The sequence below is a fragment of the Cervus canadensis genome, chromosome 14, assembly GCF_019320065.1.
Source record: "Cervus canadensis isolate Bull #8, Minnesota chromosome 14, ASM1932006v1, whole genome shotgun sequence".
Taxonomy (NCBI): Eukaryota; Metazoa; Chordata; class Mammalia; order Artiodactyla; family Cervidae; genus Cervus; species Cervus canadensis.
Genome location: NC_057399.1, coordinates 62143828 through 62163028, shown reverse-complemented (window position 1 = coordinate 62163028; position 19201 = coordinate 62143828). Strand labels below are relative to the sequence as shown.

Here is a 19201-nt window from a genome sequence, read left to right as displayed (position 1 = left end):
GCGAGGGCTGGCCAAGTCCTCCGCTCAGGGCCTCTAGCCACTGACGTGGTGTTTGCAGGGCTGCGTCCCCTCTGGCGGCTCAGCTGGGGCAGGTGGGCTCCCGAGCTCTTGCGGGCAGTTTCCTGAGCTCCTTTCCCTCCAGAGCAGGGCGGGGGCCCCTTTTGCACCCCCCCCGCCAGTGCAGGTTGGGTTGTTCCAGAAGTCCTGCCATGCGGCCGTCCCCACAGCAGGTCACAGGGGCAGCTTGCTGCCTCAGCTTCCAGGCCGGGGAGAGTTCAGCTCTGGTTGGCGTGGAGTCCCATGTCAGATGCCGTGACATGGGGCGACATCCCACCGCCCCGGCCGTGAGCTGCAGCTGTCAGGTGGGGGCCTCCCTGTCACCGTCCCACACTGAGTGGGACGCAAGAGACAGCCCGCCTACGCTTGGGGGCAGCCTGTGGCTGTGGTCGTGTCCACCCCGGGCGAGATTATTTGTTTTACAACACTGACCGCAACCTGTACTTTTTGTACTTAGCGTACTTTTTCTTTTAAAGTGAAACCATTGGGGAAAGCGTGGGCCGCCCAGGTGGCACAGCGGTAAAGAACCCTCCTGCCAATGCAGTAGATGCAAGTTTGATCCCTGGGTCGGGACGATCCCCTGGAGAAGGGAATGGCAACCCACTCCAGTATCCTTGCCTGGGAAATCCCATGGACAGAGGAGCTTGGTGGGCTGCAGTCCACGGGGTCACACAGAGTCAGACATGACTGAGCACACACACACACAAGCACACGCACATATCTGTTTCTCAAAAAAAATGATCTCTGAAATCTTAGCAAGTTGAGATCAAAGATGGTGTCTGCAGTCTTCAAAGACAGACTCCGTCAGCTGCATCGCCTGCTCCCCCCTCCCCCACCAAGTGCAGGTATTTACAGAGTCAGCCTCAGACTTTAAGGTCTGGCTGGAGTGCCAGGCTGGAGTCATTTCATTCCAGGTAGTAATGAAGTTCATTCCCATAAGTTTTTTTATACAAAGGTGACCGTTACAGTACTTTTCCCTAGAAGGGAGGAATTGTTTTCCTGTCCAAAGGATGCATTGGGGAGTCTGGGGCTGGAATGGTTCTGGATATGTGTCTCTAAGCGCCTGTGACCCGGTTCTGTGCTCCGAGACTGGGTGAGACCGTGCTGCCCGGGTTTTGCCCCAGTGTCCACATGGTGGACCTCTGAGACCCTCGTACATGATCCCTCGTGACACCAGCATGGGATGCTGTGAAAATATGCTGATGTATTTTGCCATTATGTCTCCTGGCATCCTCTGTAGTTCACAGCTAGATGTCAGCGCCCTCAAAACTCCTTTAAATTCCCAGAGTATTTTGGTTGTTACTGCTTGGAACTCTGAGGTGGAAGGTGCAAATAAATATAAAATAGCATAGAGGTAGGCTTTTAAGAGAAAAGAGTAAGCAGAAGAGAAGAAAGTGGAGGATGAGGGAGAGGAAGCAACCTCAGATCATCACCAGAGTTTGTTGGGGATAAAAGCCCTGAAATATGTTAATAGTGTGTTCACACAGCAGGCTTCCTCGCTGGCTCAACCTGCCAATGCAGGGGATACAAGTTCAATCCCTGGGTCAGGAAGACCCCCTGGAGGAGGAAATGGCAACCCACTCCAGTATTCTTGCCTGGAGAATCCCTTGGACAGAGGAGCCTGTTGGGCTGCAGTCCATGGGGTCGCGAAGAGTCAGATTTAACTAAGCATAAGCATGCACGCGCGTGTGCACACACACACACACACACAGTTGATGCAGCAGCTGCAGGGGAAGTGAGCGAGTGAGTTTTCGCAAATAGTTGAAGCTGACATTGTTCACACCACATCCGCATCACGTCCCCTTGGAAGACACAGGAGTCATGTGATGACAGAGAGTCATGTCTTGACTGCTGAGAGGAGCTAGTGACTCTTCAACCTTCTCCTTTTAATGTCAATAACCTGATTCCCAGCGTGAGGTCCATGTTAAGTGGAAGGAAGAAGTATGGGGTATGCATCTACTTAATTCTTTCAGTGTCTGAAAGCCCCTCTGGCCCCACATGCAGACACCTCAGTGTTTCTACCAGTCGCCTCCTCCCTGCCTCCCTCCGTGCTGGCTTCCTCCCTCCCTATCTTCCGTCTTCTCCTCTCTCTCTCTCAGCCCCTTTGTTTTTTCCCTCATTTCCAGTGGAAGGCGTTTGAAAGGAATGGGTTCACAGGCACATTCAGGACAGGACCCCTGTGGACCTCGCAGTGTCCCTGCTCCCCGTCACCTCCCACGCCCCCTTGCACTGGATGTCACCAGTAGTCTAGTGGAGGTCACAGGGCGTCCCTGCTGAGGCTGACCTAGACAAGGGGCTGTGGCTTCCCACTCAGCTGCTCGGGCCAGGCTCCATCTCCTGGGGGCCCTCAGCAGTCTGTGCAAGAGGGCACGTGCGCGGGGCCTCAGGCCTTCCACCAAACACCTGGACCCATCGCTGGCCATGGGCGTGAGCCAGCTTGGAAGGGGCCCCTCCATCCACAGCCCTGCCAGCATCATGACTCTGCTTCACCCAGGCACCATGGCAGAAACACCAGGCGGGGCCAATGACAATGAGATAGTAAGTCTGTGGTTCCCTTACACCAGCAAGTTTGGGGGAAGTATACAACAAATATAGGGCTTCCCTCATAGCTCAGTTGGTAAAGAATCTGCCTGCAATGCAGGAGAGCCAGGTTCGATTCCTGGGTCGGGAAGATCCGCTGGAGAAGGAAATGGCAACCCACTCCAGTGTTCTTGCCTGGAGAATCCCATGGACAGAGGAGTTTGGTGGGCTACAGTCCACGGGGTCACAAGAGTCAGACACAACTTGGCAACTAAAGAGAGAGAGAGATACAAGAAATACATGCTATACAGTATGTGTACACTAGGAGACAATATGACAAACACTTTAAACAAAAACACTCAGAAAGGATTAAAAAGTCCCAAACTTTTTTGTGTAGTAAGAGTTTTGCTTGTATGAATGCTCACAGTCTATGATAATTGCCCCAGTAAACATTTTAGAAGGATGCACCAGGACTTGTTTTCTTGGTTGTTTTTAATAGAAGAAGCTGAGAAGGAGACCAGAACTCATATAAGAAATCACCATTAATCTACCCTTGAGAACCTCATCCATAGCTAATGTTTTTGGGCATATGATCAACACTGCTCCACCCAGTGTTTTTAAAGTTTTCATCATCCTGACCAAGTTAAGACTGTATACACGAGCACACCTTTGGTGTACTTTCTCTTGACATGGTTTATTTCCTAGGCCTAGAGCAATGATTGAATTTATGTTCATTCAGATGAGTTGCTCTGAATGCAAATTCCTCAGTGTTTTTCAGTGAAATTACTATTAATGTCTTCCAGAACAAATCTGAGATAAGATCATAATTGTGGTTTTCCAAATATTGCTTTCCACATGCTATTAAGTTATGCTGACTATTATTTTCCGTTGTGAAGCTTCTTAAGCTTATTACATGGTGATGATTTTTATATGGGAGTCGTCTAAAGAAAAACAATTGTGTGATTTTTAGATAGAATCAAAAATCAGGATTCAACCAAACTATCAGTGTCAGCAGACTCACCCTCAGCCTGTGGCTCCCAGTGACCAGCCTTCATCCAGAAGCTCCACGTAGGCCACAGAAAGGCCACGGCTGTACAAGGAGCACCCCCAGTGAGACAGGGCACCCCGGCCAGGACACCCCAGCCTCAGGAGGGGACGGGGAGCACCCCAGTGAGACAGGACTCCCCAGAGAGCAGTGCCAAAAGAAAAAGGGGTTTCTAGACAGACTGAGAGCTGGCCCCATGAGAGCTGCTGAGAAGTGGGGACCGAACTTGCCGAAAGGGGGTCCTATTAATTTAATAAGGGAAGCTTCGAGGAATCACGGAGACAAAAACTGGGGTGAACATGATGGAGAGAACTGAACGGTGGCAAAGCTGACACAGACCATGAACACATCTTCCAAGGGGTCTGTTTTGAAGACAAGCAGAAAAGCAGTGTAATGCCCAGCTAGGAATGCTGTTTGCTCAGGGTCACATCGCACAGCGAGACGTAGCAGAGGCTCCGTTTCCACGTCAGCAAATACCTTGGAGTAAATCTTGAAGGGCCAGCCTGCTGGAGAAGGGCTGCCCAGGCCTGGAGGCCCTGCTCTGGCATCCTCACTGCCCACAGGCTGCGTCAGCATCCTTTGCCTCAGATGGCTATGTGATGCCTTGGAATAATGCTAGAAACCTTAAGAAGTTATTTCAATATTTGATTCTGAGAACAACTTGCACTCATTAGTTTACTAATAGCCATGTTTATGATTCAGACTAGCACTGTGATCACTTTCTGACAGAAAGACCTAAGTCTCAGGGTAGATCCTGTGTGTCTGCATGCAGACCTCCAAGTGCATGGACCAGAAGGAAACAAAAGAACAACATGAAGGACTGACATTATGGGAGTCTTTTCACAGAAATCTATTGAGTCATAAGACCATTAAGAACGCTCTTTCAAATACTCCAGTCACCAGTCAGTTTTGCACATGGCTCGGTGATCCCGGTGACACCTTCCTGCTTTCATCTCATTTTTAAAGTGTTTGCAACTGAAGTCTTCAGGCTCAAGAACTGTCGCTTTGGAGAGGATGTGGGTGAGCGTCTGAGATGTCGCCTTTTTCACGTTTCTGCAGCTGCTCCGAATGCTTTCCCATGCAAGTCAGAGGTGAATGGGGACACGGCTGGCCCCTGGCTCTGGTCTTCTCTCCAGTAACAACTGTGTCTCGAAGGCGATCCTGGGTAGGACAGTGTGGGTAGAAGCCCACCCCTGTGCTCCTAGGAGCTCAGAAGGCGCGTCAGGCATCTCTGGCACTGACAGATGCTCGTCGGCGTGAATCATTCAGCCTTGGAGAACTGCGGACCTCTCCCCCTGTGGATACAAGACTTTTCGGTATTTTAGTCTGCCTGGAAACAGTATGAGAAACATTAAACCCAGCTTTCTGAGGTTAGTCCAAGTTATTTTTTTAGAAGAGGGAAAAAAATATTATGTCTCCCAAGGAAACTTGTAACCATGAACAGTAAATTTGAAAGGTTTTCAAATGTGTTTTTTGTTCCTCCCACATCCCCTGCTTGTGGATAGTTTCTGTGCCTCATTTCTCTCATCAAAAAATAAATGCTAGACTGTAGATCCACAGGTCAGCCTGTGCAAATGCATTTTCTAGGTTATGAGTGTAAAGACAGTATGTGCTGGGTGATGCTGACCCACCAGCCTTAGCCTGTCTCCAGCCCCCACTTCCGGAGTCCACTGCATATCCGTGTGTGGGAGATTTCAAACTCCCCTACCATGTAAATCAGCTATACCCCAATGTAAAGTAAAATATAAATGGAATATAAAATATATCTTTAAAAATACACCACCATTCACATGCAGAAAAGCACCTTTAGAGCGTATGAACTCGGTATGCTCTATCTATAATTAAGCAAGTGAAAGTCGCTCAGTCGTGTCCAACTCTTTGCAACCCCATGGACTCTACAGTCCATGGAATTCTCCAGGCCAGAATACTGGAGTGGGCAGCCCTTCCCTTCTCCAGGGGATCTTCCCAACCCAGGGATCGAACCCGGGTCTCCCGCATCACAGGCGGAATCTCCACCAGCTGAGCCACAGGTGGAGCCGTCTGGTGGGAAGGAAGACCTCAGCTCACCTGTTCAAGGCACCTGGCCCCTTCCTGCTTCAGGTGTAGGCTTCTTTATTCCATGCTGGAGTGTAGCTGAATTACCGTGTTTCTGTTCGTTTCTGGTGGACAGCAAACTAATTCAAACACATACACATATCTATTCTTTTTCAGATTCTTTTCTAGTATAGGTCGCTACAGAGTATTGAGAAGAATTCCTTGTGCTGTACCAGAGGTCCTTGTTTACCTATTTTATATATAGTAGTGTGTATATGCGGAGAAGGCAATGGCAGCCCACTCCAGGCCTCTTGCCTGGAAAATCCCATGGACGGAGGAGCCTGGTAGGCTGCGGTCCATGGGGTCACTATGAGTCGGACACGACTGAGCGACTTCACTTTCACTTTTCACTTTCATGTATTGGAGAAGGAAATGGCAACCCACTCCAGTGTTCTTGCCTGGAGAATCACAGGGATGGCGGAGTCTGGTGGGCTGCCTTCTATGGGGTCACACAGAGTCAGACACGACTGAAGTGACTCAGCAGCAGCAGTGTGTGTATGTCAACCCCAGGTCCTAGTTGATCCCTTCCCCCTCCCCCATTGGTAACCCTAAGTTTCTTTTCTATGTCTGTGAGTTTTTCTGTTTTACATGTAGGTTTATTTGTATCATTTTTTTTTAGATCCTGCATATAGTTGATATAGGATACTCTCTTTCTGTGTCTGGCTTATTTCACTTAGTATCATCATCTCTAGGTACATCCAGACCTCAGCTTTTCCAGGTTAATTCTGTCTCTAGGGTAGATGCTCAGCCTTAAAGGAACACACCCACCTCTGTTCTGTCTCCTGGGAGGTGGGGGCACCTGTGAGAAAGGAAGGCTTCTTGGGGGAAAGCATGTTGGGAAAGTCTCTGCTGCTCCCCCGGCCTGGGGCTGGCACCCACTGCCCTGCAGTGGGAGGCTGGCAGAAGGCTCTTCTATTTCATTCATCGACTGCTTGGCCCTGGATGCTGAAACCAGAGCACACTTCCTGTTGCTTTTCTTGTACCTTTGAATGATCTCCCACTACCCACTGGGTTCTGCCTCTCGGAATGAGTGGACAGCTCAGCCTCGATGGGGCAACGGGAATTACCGGAAGGAAAGCGGGCGGTGTGACATTTAGAAAATCATCAGACAAATTTCTTGTTCTCAGTCTTTCTCTCAACCAGAGAACGGGTTGGATGTGCAGGGGTCATGGATATTAACCTGACCCTCAGATCTCACAGAGGTCCTTGTTCCTAAGAATCTTGGGTGGTGGTGCCCTACGGGGAGAAGAAAGGCCTCTAGTTTCTCATGCGGAAGAGGGTGAGGACATACATTCCTGAGGGCTGTGTCTTTCCCACAGTGTTTTCCGATGCTGGCCCTCAGGCAGGGGCCTCTCTCCAGCTGGAAGATCCCCGCCGAGCCCTGGCCTGTGCTCCTCTGTGAGATGCTCTCCAATCTCTGCTTTGTCTGTGTCTGAAACCCTGAGATCCTCTCTGTCCACTTAAGATCCTGTTCACTGATTCCTGTGAATGATGGGATCGCGTAGGGCCTTTTCTCGGGAGATGCCTGGGAGTCACCCAAGGAAGAGCTCCACCCTCGTGGCCAAGGGACTGTACTTTTCTCTGTTTCTTGGCCAGCGGGTCTGGGACCCCCCAGGGGTTATGATTCCAGACATTCTTTCCTAATGAGCTGTATTCAGACCTTGTTACACAGAGAGTTGTAATGCTCTTTAAAACACTCTCTAAACTGAAAGTCTTAACTTCCGTGTGATCTTTGTTTTTAGGGAAAGAAGGAAGGACAGGTCTACTTTTGAGGAGTCAGGAGAAATTTGTTTCATAATAATTGTAAACATTGTGAGATACCTTAAGGCTCAAACACACGTGCTCACTAATTCTGATTCTTTAAATTGCTCCATAATAGAAATGCCAAGATTTACTGAACATTTACACATTTGCACTTAATATATGTAAAAACTGTCATTCTTTACGAAAAGATTTTGATGTCTATGTAATCTCAGAGCTTGAGAGTCATCACTGCATTGATTTCATACGTACAGTTAAATATTCCAGTGTCTTTCTGTGAAATTTAGGCCCCGTGGCATTTAGACGCTGCAGAGAAACTCTGATGTGCAAGTGCCCTGCCTGGAGCCTCCACTCTGTTGTTAATTAACTCCCCAAAGAATTCGTCAAAGTAGACGATTTGCCTCCTTTTCAGCCATGAGAGAGCAGCTGCGGAGCTGCCAGGCGGCTCCATGTGGAGGGAGGGCCAGGGTGGGACGTGGAGGCCTGTGGGCTCCGGGGGGTTTGAGTAACGAGGCAGAGGGCAGGCTTCTGAGTCCAGCCACAAGCTCTCAGGAACGGTGCTGGGAGATGAGCTGAGGAATCAGCAGATGTTTGAATCAGGGGAGGGGTGAGGGGTAGGCGCTCATGGTTTAACACGGGACCAGCGCTGGCTTGCTTTTTCTTTGCTATATGTTGTGTGCTGTGTGTGCTCGGTCATGTCTGACTCTTTTGTGTCCTCATGGACTGTAGCCCGCCAGCCTCCTCCCGCCATGGGATTTCCCAGGCAAGGATACTGAAGTGGGTTGCCGTTTCCTCTGCCAGGGAATCTTCCTGACCCAGGGATCGAACTTGTCTCCTGCATTGGCTGGATGCTTTACCACTGAGCCACCTGGGAAGCCCACTTTATATTATATGTGATATTTAGCTTAAAATATGCTTTGTAAATGTACTCCCCCTGGACCACAAGCCTCCCTGCATACCTTGGCCCTTAGGAGCATTTTACACTTTCTCTTCTAGATCGGGAATCGCCACCCTCCCCCCCCAGGAATGTTTACCCCCAACCCTTGCAGCTGACATCCATGTGTTGGGCAGAAAGCTCTCTTCCAGCCTCTCTGACCACATGGAGCCTGAATGGAGCCCCCTCCTCTCCCATCTCCCCACCTCTCCCCTTGGGCGGGGCTTCGGTCACTCCCAGGCTCACTCTCCTGTCTCACAGCTTTGCCCCGTGGGACACAGGGCTTTATACACCGTCTTCTACATGACGTCCAGTCTCACGGGCAAGAAGACTGACCTTCGCAGCAGGCAGGCTCCCCCTGGGGCCTCTATTGTAGTCACGGGCATGGCAGTCGGAAAAGGCTTGTTTGAATTCCATCCCCGGCCCTCGGTAGCGTTGACTTGGGCGAGTGAGTTCAAACATCTGAAAGATAAGGATAAAAGGGGGTGACGAACACATGAGATACTGTATGTAAGACACACAGCACAGTATCCGACAAGCAGGCTGTTCAATATGTGGACGTGATGGTGAAGGGATGAGGAGGAGGAGAACGTGGTCTCAGTAAGCGGAAGCCCCCCACCCCGAGCATGGCCCCCGACCCTGCCCCTGCCCCTGCACGTGGCCGCAGGACATGAGCCGAGGTCCAGCTGCGCTGTGACAGGTGCTCCAGGGGCCTGGAATGCACTGGGAGCATCGTCCAGACGTGCTGAGGGCGACTCAGGTCAGTGTGGGGGCTGGGGCACCGTGTGACCACAGAGAGGACACCCGAGGCTCTAACGGCCTCTCTCTAACAGTCTGCCTGAGGTGAGCTTGGTCACATGCTAAGGGACGTGGAATCTGGGCCAGCTTGACCCTGCAGAAGCCTTCCGGTTTGCAGGCCAGCTTACTCTGCACCAAGATCGTAATCTCTTTCCCAGAGAACAGACTTAGCCGGAGCCAGAAAAGAGCTCTAATTAATTAATGAATGTGTCGTCTGCAGTTCACTGCTTGTGAGGGAAGTCCTGGGCTGGGCCTTCTTTTAAGTGTCGATTCCGGGTCTGGACATGGGGCTCCTGAGGTCAGCAGTTCAGCCCTTTTCCTCAGATTGTGAGCCAAGTGAATGGCTGAGTTACTAATGGGCATGTGAGGCTCCTTCAGTGAGGGGGTGGGCGGGGGAGAGGATGGTGGGGCGCAGTGAGTGAAGATGCTTAGGGTGTTTACATAATCCTTCTGGGACTCCTGGGCGGCCTCTGCCCTCGCTCAGGACACACCCACATGACCCCGTCCCTTCCCACGGGACCCCACACCTTCCAGTCGGCAGGGGAGGGGCCAGAGCAGGCAGACCGTGCGCTCCCGCCCGGGGCATCTCCGGCTCCTGGTAAACGGGAGGTGTGGGGGAGCAGTGCCAACGTGGCCCCACTGAGGGTAACTGCAGAGGGTCCTGGGGGAAGACTGGCAGCTACAGCACGTTGCCGCCACCTTCTTTGTACCCCGGGCACTGAGTTCCCAGACTTCCCTTTTTAAAATTTATGTTTCACTAAAGTGTAGTTGAATACAAATACCATCTGATATCACTTATATGTGGAATCTAAAGTATGACACAAATGAATCTGTCTATGAAACAGAATCAGGGACATAGAGAACGGACAAGGAGGCAAGGAGGGAGTGTGGGGGGAAGGAAGGGATGCAGAGTTTGGGGTTAGCACATGCGAACTAGTGAATCCAGGACAGATAAACAACAAGGCCCTACTGTACAGAACGGGAACTCTGCCCGGTATCCGTGATAAACCAGACTGGGAAAGAGCAGGAAAGCGTTTGCTGTGCAGCAGAAACGCACACAGCGTTGTGCACGAGCTGGGCTTCTCTGCAGTGAGGAGGAGAGCTCGTTAAACATAATCCTCGGTGTCAGCTCATTTACAGCATTCAAGCTGCAGCAGCGTAGGTTTGAAAGCGCTCTCCAGGGTGGCCCCTCCCCATACTGATGTTCCCTGGGGGCGTCCTTCGGGTGGCCACCCAGCCCGTGCTCGGACCCGCCTGGAGCACTGGGGCCCTTTCCTGGGCCTCTGCCAGGGCTGGGGCACCGCTCGACGGGGGCGGGGAGAGGAGCCGGCAGATGGGAACGATGGAGGTGGGAGAAGGGTTTGGTCCCTGTTCTCCTAAGGATCAGCTGACGGGTCTTGGGCCGCAAAATGACTCACTTTCGTCCACAGTGAGGCTGTTGGCTATGACCTCAGGCTCCCCTCAACGTGTCCCGGTGGTTTACCGTTGTTTCTCCCGTGTCCAGCCCAAGCTGGCCCCCCCTGAGTTCCAGCTTTGGTGTCCGTTCTGACAGAGGGCGGGGCTACCCTCTTATTGCCGTGGCAGCTCACCAAGTATCTGAATGTGGCTGTGAACCCCATGAACGGCCCGGTCCTCATGGTAAACATCTCAAAACATCACGAATCTTCCTTTTATGACTTGGCTTTCCTACAGTCCCCTCATCCTGTCCTCTTCCAGACAGACAGCTTTACCCCTTTAAATTGTGGCCCCCAGAAGTGGTATGACCCTTGGGAACCTGAGGAGAATTGGGCCTGTAACCTGGACCTTTGTGCTTCGTTCAGGTGAGCATCGGCCTCCACGGCCGCCCGGTGGCACAGACCACAAACTGTGATGGTGGTCAGCTGATGCCACTGGGTTCCCTCCAGGCCAGCTCTGCTTCACTCGCTTCTTCCCTGTTCTGTGCATGCAGGTTTGATGGCTTTCCCATTTCATAACTTCTTCTGGGAATGTGGAAACTGAGAAACAGCTTCCAGAGTGGCAGTACCCAGAGAGTACAGTGTTAACTTCTCGTGTGTCACTTTGTAAAAATTTTTTTTTACCAAAATGTCAACATGCATGATTTCCCTACACTCTGGTGTTGACAGCACTCCCGTGTCTGGTGTTACCATGTCCCTGCCCTCCTGAGCATCCCTGAACCCACAGCAGGAAACCTCAGTCCAGGGCTGTTTTTCTGCTACAATGGGGTGGTCTTTCTAGCCATGTCTCCACCACTGCCCAGCTGTGGTTCAGACTTACGTACGTGCTGTAGCCTCCTAAAGTCTCCCCTTTATCCCCTACTTGTCCTTTTAGAAAACTCCTATTCACCCTTCAAGACCCACCCCAAGCGTCCCTCCTCCAAGAATCCTGCCTGCCTTCCTCTCCCATCCCATTAGAACTCACCTCTCCTTAGCTGTGTCTCTGCAGATCTTGATCGCAGATCTTTTACAGCCCGTGAGAGCACAGGCTTGGCTGTGTCGACAAAGTCCCACCCCGGGAGCCACACATCAGTGGACAAAGCCTAGTGTGTCAAATTGTAGCGTCTGAAATCCTTGTCAAAAACCGGAGAGCCACTTCTCCCTTGTCAAAAATCCTTGTCAAAAAACGGAGAGCCCTTCTCCCAGCAACAGCTCTCCTGATGTTCACACGAGTCACCCTGCACCTGGGACACTTGCCCTAAGACAAGCAGTTGCCTCTTTGAATAAAGGTCAAGATTCAGAGGAGATGGAGGCAAGAGTCTTTAATAGACTCAAGACAGTGGGTTTCAGCAAATTTTCTTACAAACATTGCTACTTTTGTCTGTCCATGATTCATAGGCATATGTTCTATTTGTATTTTCAAGCACGCTCAGTCTTGGAAGCATGTGGAAATCCATGCCTGCCTGTGAGTGTCCAGGGATGTCAGTTCCAGATGTCCTCACTGTGACCTGGGCTGATTTGCTTTGTCTGTGTGAGCTTCCGGGAGGAGGAGCCCGGGAACTGCAGCCTGCCTCCCTCAGAGGGCAGAGTTGTGACCGGGAGGCTGAGTCAGCCCCTCCGAGCACCCTGCCCGCTCCTGTTGGAGCCTCCCATGGCCCGAGGAGCCGGTGCCCCAGACTGTCTGCGGGCCTGGGACGGGAAGGAAGCCTTTAATATCTGCACGTGGGGCCCAGGGGCGTGGTGCTGGGGCTCCATCCGAGGAGGCAGATCTGGTCTCCATCCAGAGGAGACCAGAGCGCTGGCAGGTCGCAGGGCCCCGGGTTGAGCTGTGTTTCTCCTGAGTGGGCAGTGTCCTGTCTCAGCCTTTAACTGTCCCAGGCTTGGCGTGGCCCCCGGGATCCACGGACGTCAGCCCCGCACACTGCCCACACCGCCTCCTTCCGTGCGTGCGGGGCCCTTCCTGGACGGACAGCCCATCTACTCCTGCTCCTCCCATTGTGTGGGCGGCGGAGGGTGGGGCCCAGGCTCGGAGCCAAGTCTGGAGCTAGCAGCACTGCCCACAGCTCCTCCACGTCGTCAGGGCCGGACTCAGGAGCCGGGTGTGTAGAGTCGGGTCCTGCTGTGAACACGGACGTGGACGCTCACGGCTTAGTTCATGGATTTAGTCCTTGTTCAAGTTCGGGCGCTCAGGACAGAGGCATCTGGGTATCTGCAGGCGGGGTCGAGCCTGCCCTCCCTGCCGCCAGTCGGAGCGTGGTGCTGGGCCGTGGGATTTGCGTGGCCCACAGTCAGGGAGCCGCAGGCCTGGAGCTCTCGAGGTGGCCTGCTTCTGCGGCAGGTGGACCCTCAGAGCGGATCCCCGCTGAGCAGAGGACTCCCACTCACTTCTTCCTGGAGGAGGCAGTGGTCCTGGCTCTCACGGGCAATGAATCTTGCCTGTGCTTTTCTCTTTCCGTGGAAGCAGACCTGTCCACTCCTCCCCGGAGCAGCCCCGGATCAGGTGGCTCTCCATGACTTTCCACAAACATCTCCAGAGGCCCCATTTTCTATAAACTTAGAGCCAGAGCTTCAGGGACCAGAGAACAAGTTCTTAAGAACCAAATGCAAAGAGCTAATCATCTAAATTCTTAACTTGTAAGTATCCATTTTATTGCACTGAAGAGCTGGTTGTCACATGACTTTGACATGTGTTTGGGTGAATCCCTAGACAGAGATGCAAAATGCAGTAAAAGCAAGTATCTGTCAGTACCTCTGCCTAAGAGGTGTGCACGTCCAGTGTTCAGAGCACGACACTGCTATTATGGCAGGCATCATGGGCAGAATTAGAACTCGAAGATTCTGTCCTCTGTCTGCCTGAACTTCAAGCACGCATTTAGGATCGAAGCCCCAGCAGGTGTTGCATGGAGGAGCATTGCTGAGCCGTGGGTGCCCAGCCTGCCGGTCAGTGCCCCGTGTCTGATGCGGCCTCATGGAACCACGCTCTACACAGTTTGCTTCTGGCAGGTTCTAGTACAGCCCTGGAAACACCTGCACCCTTGATTGAGCTAAGATTTGAAGTTTGTGAGCTTAACATTCAGGTGTGATACTAGTCACCTGCTTTCTGCATGTCAGGTTTCATCTGTAAGTGCTGGACAGATGCTTCTCACTTCACACAAAATTTCACATGAGCTCAGCTTGTTTCAAAAGAGGACAGTGAAGCAGAAGGCAGGCAAGGGCTTTTCTGAGGGTGAAATCAGACCATGATCCCAGCTGGTCACAAACCACCTGTGATGGTCTCCTTCTCCTCCCCCCTTTTATAGATTTTTTTGAAAACTGGAGTAGAGTTGATTTATGTTGTGTTTTGTTGTGTTAGTTTCAGATCTTCAGCAAAGTGCTTCAGTAATACATTCTTTATCAGATTATTTTCCCATATAAGTTACTACAAGATATTAAGTAGAGTTCACTGTGCTATATGTATGTCCTTGTTGGTTATCTATTTAATATATAATAGTGTGTATATTAATCCAAAACTCCTAATTTATCCATCCCCAACCCCTGACCCTTTGGGAACCATGAGTTTGTTTTCTATGCCTGTGATTCTCTGTTTTGTAAGTGCATTTGTAACATTTTTTTTCCACCTATAAGTGATATCGTATGATGTTTGTGTGACTTACTGTACTTAGAATGATAATCTCTAGGTCCATCCAGGCTACTGCAAATGGCATCATTCCGCTCTTCACTGTGACTGAATAATACTCCATTGTGTGAATGTACCACATCTTTATCCGTTCACCTGTCGGTAGACATTTAGGTTGCTTCCATGTCTTGGCTACTGTAAGTAGTGCTGCTGTGAACACTGGGAGGGCTTCCCAGGTGGCGCTAGTGGTAAAGACTCTACCTGCCATTGTAGGAGATGTCAGAGACGTGGGTTCAATCCCTGGGTCAGGAAGATCCCCTGGTGGAGGGCATGGCAGCCCACTCCAGTATTCTTGCCTGGAGAATCCCATGGACAGAGGAGCCTGGCAGGCTAAGGTCCCTGGAGTCACAAAGGAGTCAGACATGACTGAAGCTACTTTTGTTGTTGTTCAGTCACTCAGTTGTGTCCAACTCTTTGTGACCCAGGGACTGCAGCATGCCAGGCTTCCCTGTCTTTCACCATCATCTGGACCTTGCTCAAATTCATGTCCATTGAGTCTGTGATGTCATCCAACCATCTCATCCTCTGTCGTCCCCTTCTCCTCCTGCACTCAATCTTTCCCAGCATCAGGGTCTTTTCTAACGAGTCAGCTCTTTGCATCAGGTGGCCTAAGTACTGGAGCTTCAGCTTCAGCATGGGTCCTCCCAGTGAATATTTAGAATTGATTTCCTTTAGGATTGACTGGTTGGATCTCCTTGCAGTCCAAGGGACTCTCAAGAGTCTTCTCCAACACCACAGTTCAAAGGCATCAGTTCTTTGGGACTCAGCCTTCTTTATGATCCAACTCTCACATCCATACATGACTACTGGAAAAACCATAGCTTTAAATGGACAGACCTTTGTTGGCAAAGTAATGTCTCTGCTTTTTAATATGCCGTCTAGGTTTGTCATCATTTTTCTTCCAAGGAGCAAGTGTCTTTTAATTTCATGACTGCAGTCACCATCTGCAATGATTTTGGAGCCCAAGAAAATAGTCTCTCACTGTTTTCATTGTTTCTCCATCTATTTGCCATGAAGTGATGGGACCAGATGCCATGATCTTAGTTTTCTGAATGTTGAGTTTTAAGCCAGCTTTGTCACTCTCCTCTTTCACTTTCATCAAGAGGCTCTTTAGTTCTTCTTCACTTTCTGCTATAAGGGTGGTGTCATCTGCATATCTGAGGTTATTGATATTTCTCCTGGCAATCTTGATTCCAACTTGTGCTTCATCTGGCCCAGCATTTCTCATGATGTACTCTGCATAGAAGTTAAATAAGTAGGGTGACAGTATACAGCCTTGACGTACTCCTTTCCCTATTTGGAACCAGTCTGTCATTCCGGTTCTAACTGTTGCTTCTTGACCTGCATATAGATTTCTCAGGAGACAGGTCGGGTGGTCTGGTATCCCCATATCTTTAACAGTTTTCCACAGTTTGTTGTGATCAACACAGTCAAAGGCTTTAGCGTAGTCAATGAAGCAGAAGTAGATGTTTTTCTGTAATTCTCTTGCGTTTTCTATGATCCAACGGATGTTGGCAATTTGATCTCTGCTTCCTCTGCCTTTTCTAAATCCAGCTTGAGCATCTGGACGTTCTCGGGTCAGGCACTGTTGAAGCCTAGCTTGGAGAATGTTGAGCATTACTTTGCTAGCCTGTGAGATGAATCTCCTTAGCGCAGCACATGAACACTGGGATGCATGTATCTTTTCCAAGTATCGTTCTCTTCAGACCTATGCCCAGGAGTGGGATTGCTGGATTGAGTTTTTAGTTTTGTAAGGATCCTCCGCCCTGTTCTCCACAGTGGCCGCCCAGTTTACATTGCTACCATCGGTGTAGGCAGTTTCCCTTTGCTCCACGCCCTCTCCTGCATTTATTGTTTGTAGACTATTTGATGGTGGCCCTCTGACTGCTGTGAGGTAATGCCACATTGTGGGTTTATTGGCATTTCTCTTTGCCCTTGCCCTTCTTCCTTGTTAAGATCCCTGCAGACCCCACCCGCCTGCCCCGACTCTGGTGGGAAAGGTCACTGGGACACACCGACTCCAGAGAGCATTCAGTGCGTTCCCCTCACACTGAGGAAATGGTAGTTAAATGCCAGCCCTGGTGCATGTCTGTTTAACTCCGTTCAGTTGGACCACACATCATTTCAATTTCCTTTTCCTCAGCCCGGTGGAGCCTGGGGAATAAAAGCTGGAAACGCGCCTGTCATCAGCTGCGTCACATTTTATGCGTCTCTTCCTCTCAGGCTGCTGTTTTCTTAACTTGTTTTTATTTTTTTACGGATTAAAAAAAAACTTTTTATGGTAAAATAAAACACAGATACAGAAAATCATGCAAAACAAATATATTGCTTAATAATTATAAAAATGTTATCTACTTTGAGTATAAATTCACAGTAGATAAAAATATTATCTACTTTTTCTACAATTATAAAAAAATTATCTACTTTGAGTATAAATTCATGGATATGAGTGACTGTAATGGAGGCACCCTGGTGTTACCATCGGGTCAAGAAAGCCCTTGCCGTCTGCTCACCCCACTTCCTTGTCACCCTGAAAAGTGGTCTCGTTGCTCTCACTAGTAGTATTCACAGCCTGGTGGGCTGTTTTCATTTCAGGTAATTTTTAACATATTTAGGTGTAACTGACATGCAATAAATACAGCACACATCTAGTGGGTACAATTAGATACATTTTGACATGTATATTTGCCCTTGGAATCATCGCCACAGTCAGGATAGCAGGTACACCCATCATTCTCAGAAGTGTCTTCCCACCCCCAGGGAACCCATCTGCCTGCCTCCTCCTCCTCCTGGAGGACCACTGTCTGCCTTCTGTCCCTGCATACTAACCTCCATTTTCTAGAGATTCATGAAAATAGACTGATAGTCTATGTACTCTTCTTCTGTCTGGCTTCTTTCACTCAGCATAATTTTCTCAAACTTCATCCATATTGTGTGTAGAATGGTTTATTTGTTTTTATTGACAGGTTTATATATATCATGGAATATACATGCAATGGAATATGTATCTCCTCACAAAGATATATAATATGTGTGATTTATCTCTACATGTGATAATATACCATGATTTGTTTATGTGTGTAGTTGATACATATTTAAATTGTTTCCAGTTTTTTTATCATTAAAGCAAAGCTGCTTGTGTACAAGTCTTTGAATGGACTTAAACTTTTTGCTTGGATAAACACCTAGGAGTGGAACAACTAGGTTATGTGATAGGTGAATGTTTAACTTTTTAAAGAACTACCAAATTGTCTTCCAAAATGGTATGTCATTTTTACATTCCCTCAGTCGGTGTGTGAGAGTTACAGTTCTTCCACATTCTGGCCAGTATTTGGTATCAGCAGTTTTTCTTAATTTTAACCATTTTAATAAGTATGTAATTGTGTTTCAGTGTGGTTTTAATTTGTGTTTCCCTAATAGCTAATGGTAATAAGGAGTTCATGATCTGAACCACAGTCAGCTCCTGGTCTTGTTTTTGCTGACTGTATAGAGCTTCTCCCATCTTTGGCTGCAAAGAATATGATCAATCTGATTTCGGTGTTGACCATCTGGTGATGCCCATGTGTAGAGTCTTCTCTTGTGTTGTTGGACGAGGGCATTTGCTATGACCAGTGTGTTCTCTCGGCAAAACTCTATTAGCCTTTGCCCTGCTTCATTCCGTACTCCAAGGCCAAATTTGCCTGTTACTCCAGGTGTTTCTTGACTTCCTACTTTTGCATTCCAGTCCCCTATAATGAAAAGGACATCTTTTTTGGGTGTTAGTTCTACAAGGTCTTGTAGGTCTTCCTGGAACCATTCAACTTCAGCTTCTTCAGCGTTACTGGTTGGGGCATAGGCTTGGATTACCGTCATATTGAATGGTTTACCTTGGAAATGAACAGAAATGATTCTGTCATTTTTGAGATTGCATCCAAGTACTGCATTTCAGACTGTTTTGTTGACCATGATGGCTACTCCATTTCTTCTAAGGGATTCCTGCCCACAGTAGTAGATATAATGGTCATCTGAGTTAAATTCACCCATTCCAGTCCATTTTAGTTTGCTGATTCCTAGAATGTCGACATTCAGTCTTGCCATCTCCTGGTTGACCACTTCCAATTTGCCTTGATTCATGGACCTAACATTCCAGGTTCCTATGCAATATTGCTCTTTACAGCATCGGACCTTGCTTCTATCACCGGTCACATACACAACTGGGTATTGGTTTTGCTTTGGCTCCATCCCTTCATTCTTTCTGGAGTTATTTCTCCACTGATCTCCAGCAGCATATTGGGCACCTACCGACCTGGGGAGTTCCTCTTTCAGTGTCCTATCATTTTGCCTTTTCATACTGTTTATGAGGTTAACAAGGCAAGAATACTGAAGTGGTTTGCCATTCCCTTCTCAAGTGGACCACATTCTGTCAGACCTCTCCACTATGACCTGCCCATCTTGGGTGGCCCCACACAGCATGGCTTAGTTTCATTGAGTTAGACAAGACTGTAGTCCTCTGATAAGATTGGCTAGTTTTCTGTGATTATGGTTTTAGTGTGTCTGCCCTCTGATGCCTTCTCACAACACCTACCATCTTACTTGGGTTTCTCTTACCTGGGACGTGCGGTATCTCTTTACAGCTGCTCCAGCAAAGCGCAGCTGCTGCTCCTTACCTTGGGCGAGGAATATCTCCTCAGGCCGCCCCTCCTGACCTTGAACGTGGAGTAGCTTCTCTCGGCCCTCCTGCGCAGCAGCTCCTTGGAGGTGGGGGCGTGACAAGAAGAGAATCGAAAAGCAAAGGAGAAAAGGAAAGATATTCTCATTTGAATGCAGAGTTCCAAAGAATAGCAAGGAGAGATAAGAAAGCCTTCCTAGGCAATCAATGCAAAGAAATAGGAAAACAATAGAAT

The 19201-nt window shown here is 49.3% G+C and overlaps 1 protein-coding gene and 1 long non-coding RNA gene across 6 annotated transcripts in view; one reads left to right on the top strand and one right to left on the bottom strand.

Annotated features, from left to right (window-relative positions):
• Nucleotides 1-19201, top strand: part of PALLD (palladin, cytoskeletal associated protein) — a 382410-nt gene that overhangs the window by 237371 nt on the left and 125838 nt on the right. The window lies entirely within an intron of this gene.
• On the bottom strand, nt 2967-12544 carry LOC122452837. Its single transcript, XR_006272864.1, has 3 exons — nt 11628-12544; nt 8748-8873; nt 2967-4917 (listed from the first exon to the last, which is right to left on the bottom strand). It is a non-coding gene; the product is annotated as an uncharacterized LOC122452837 (long non-coding RNA).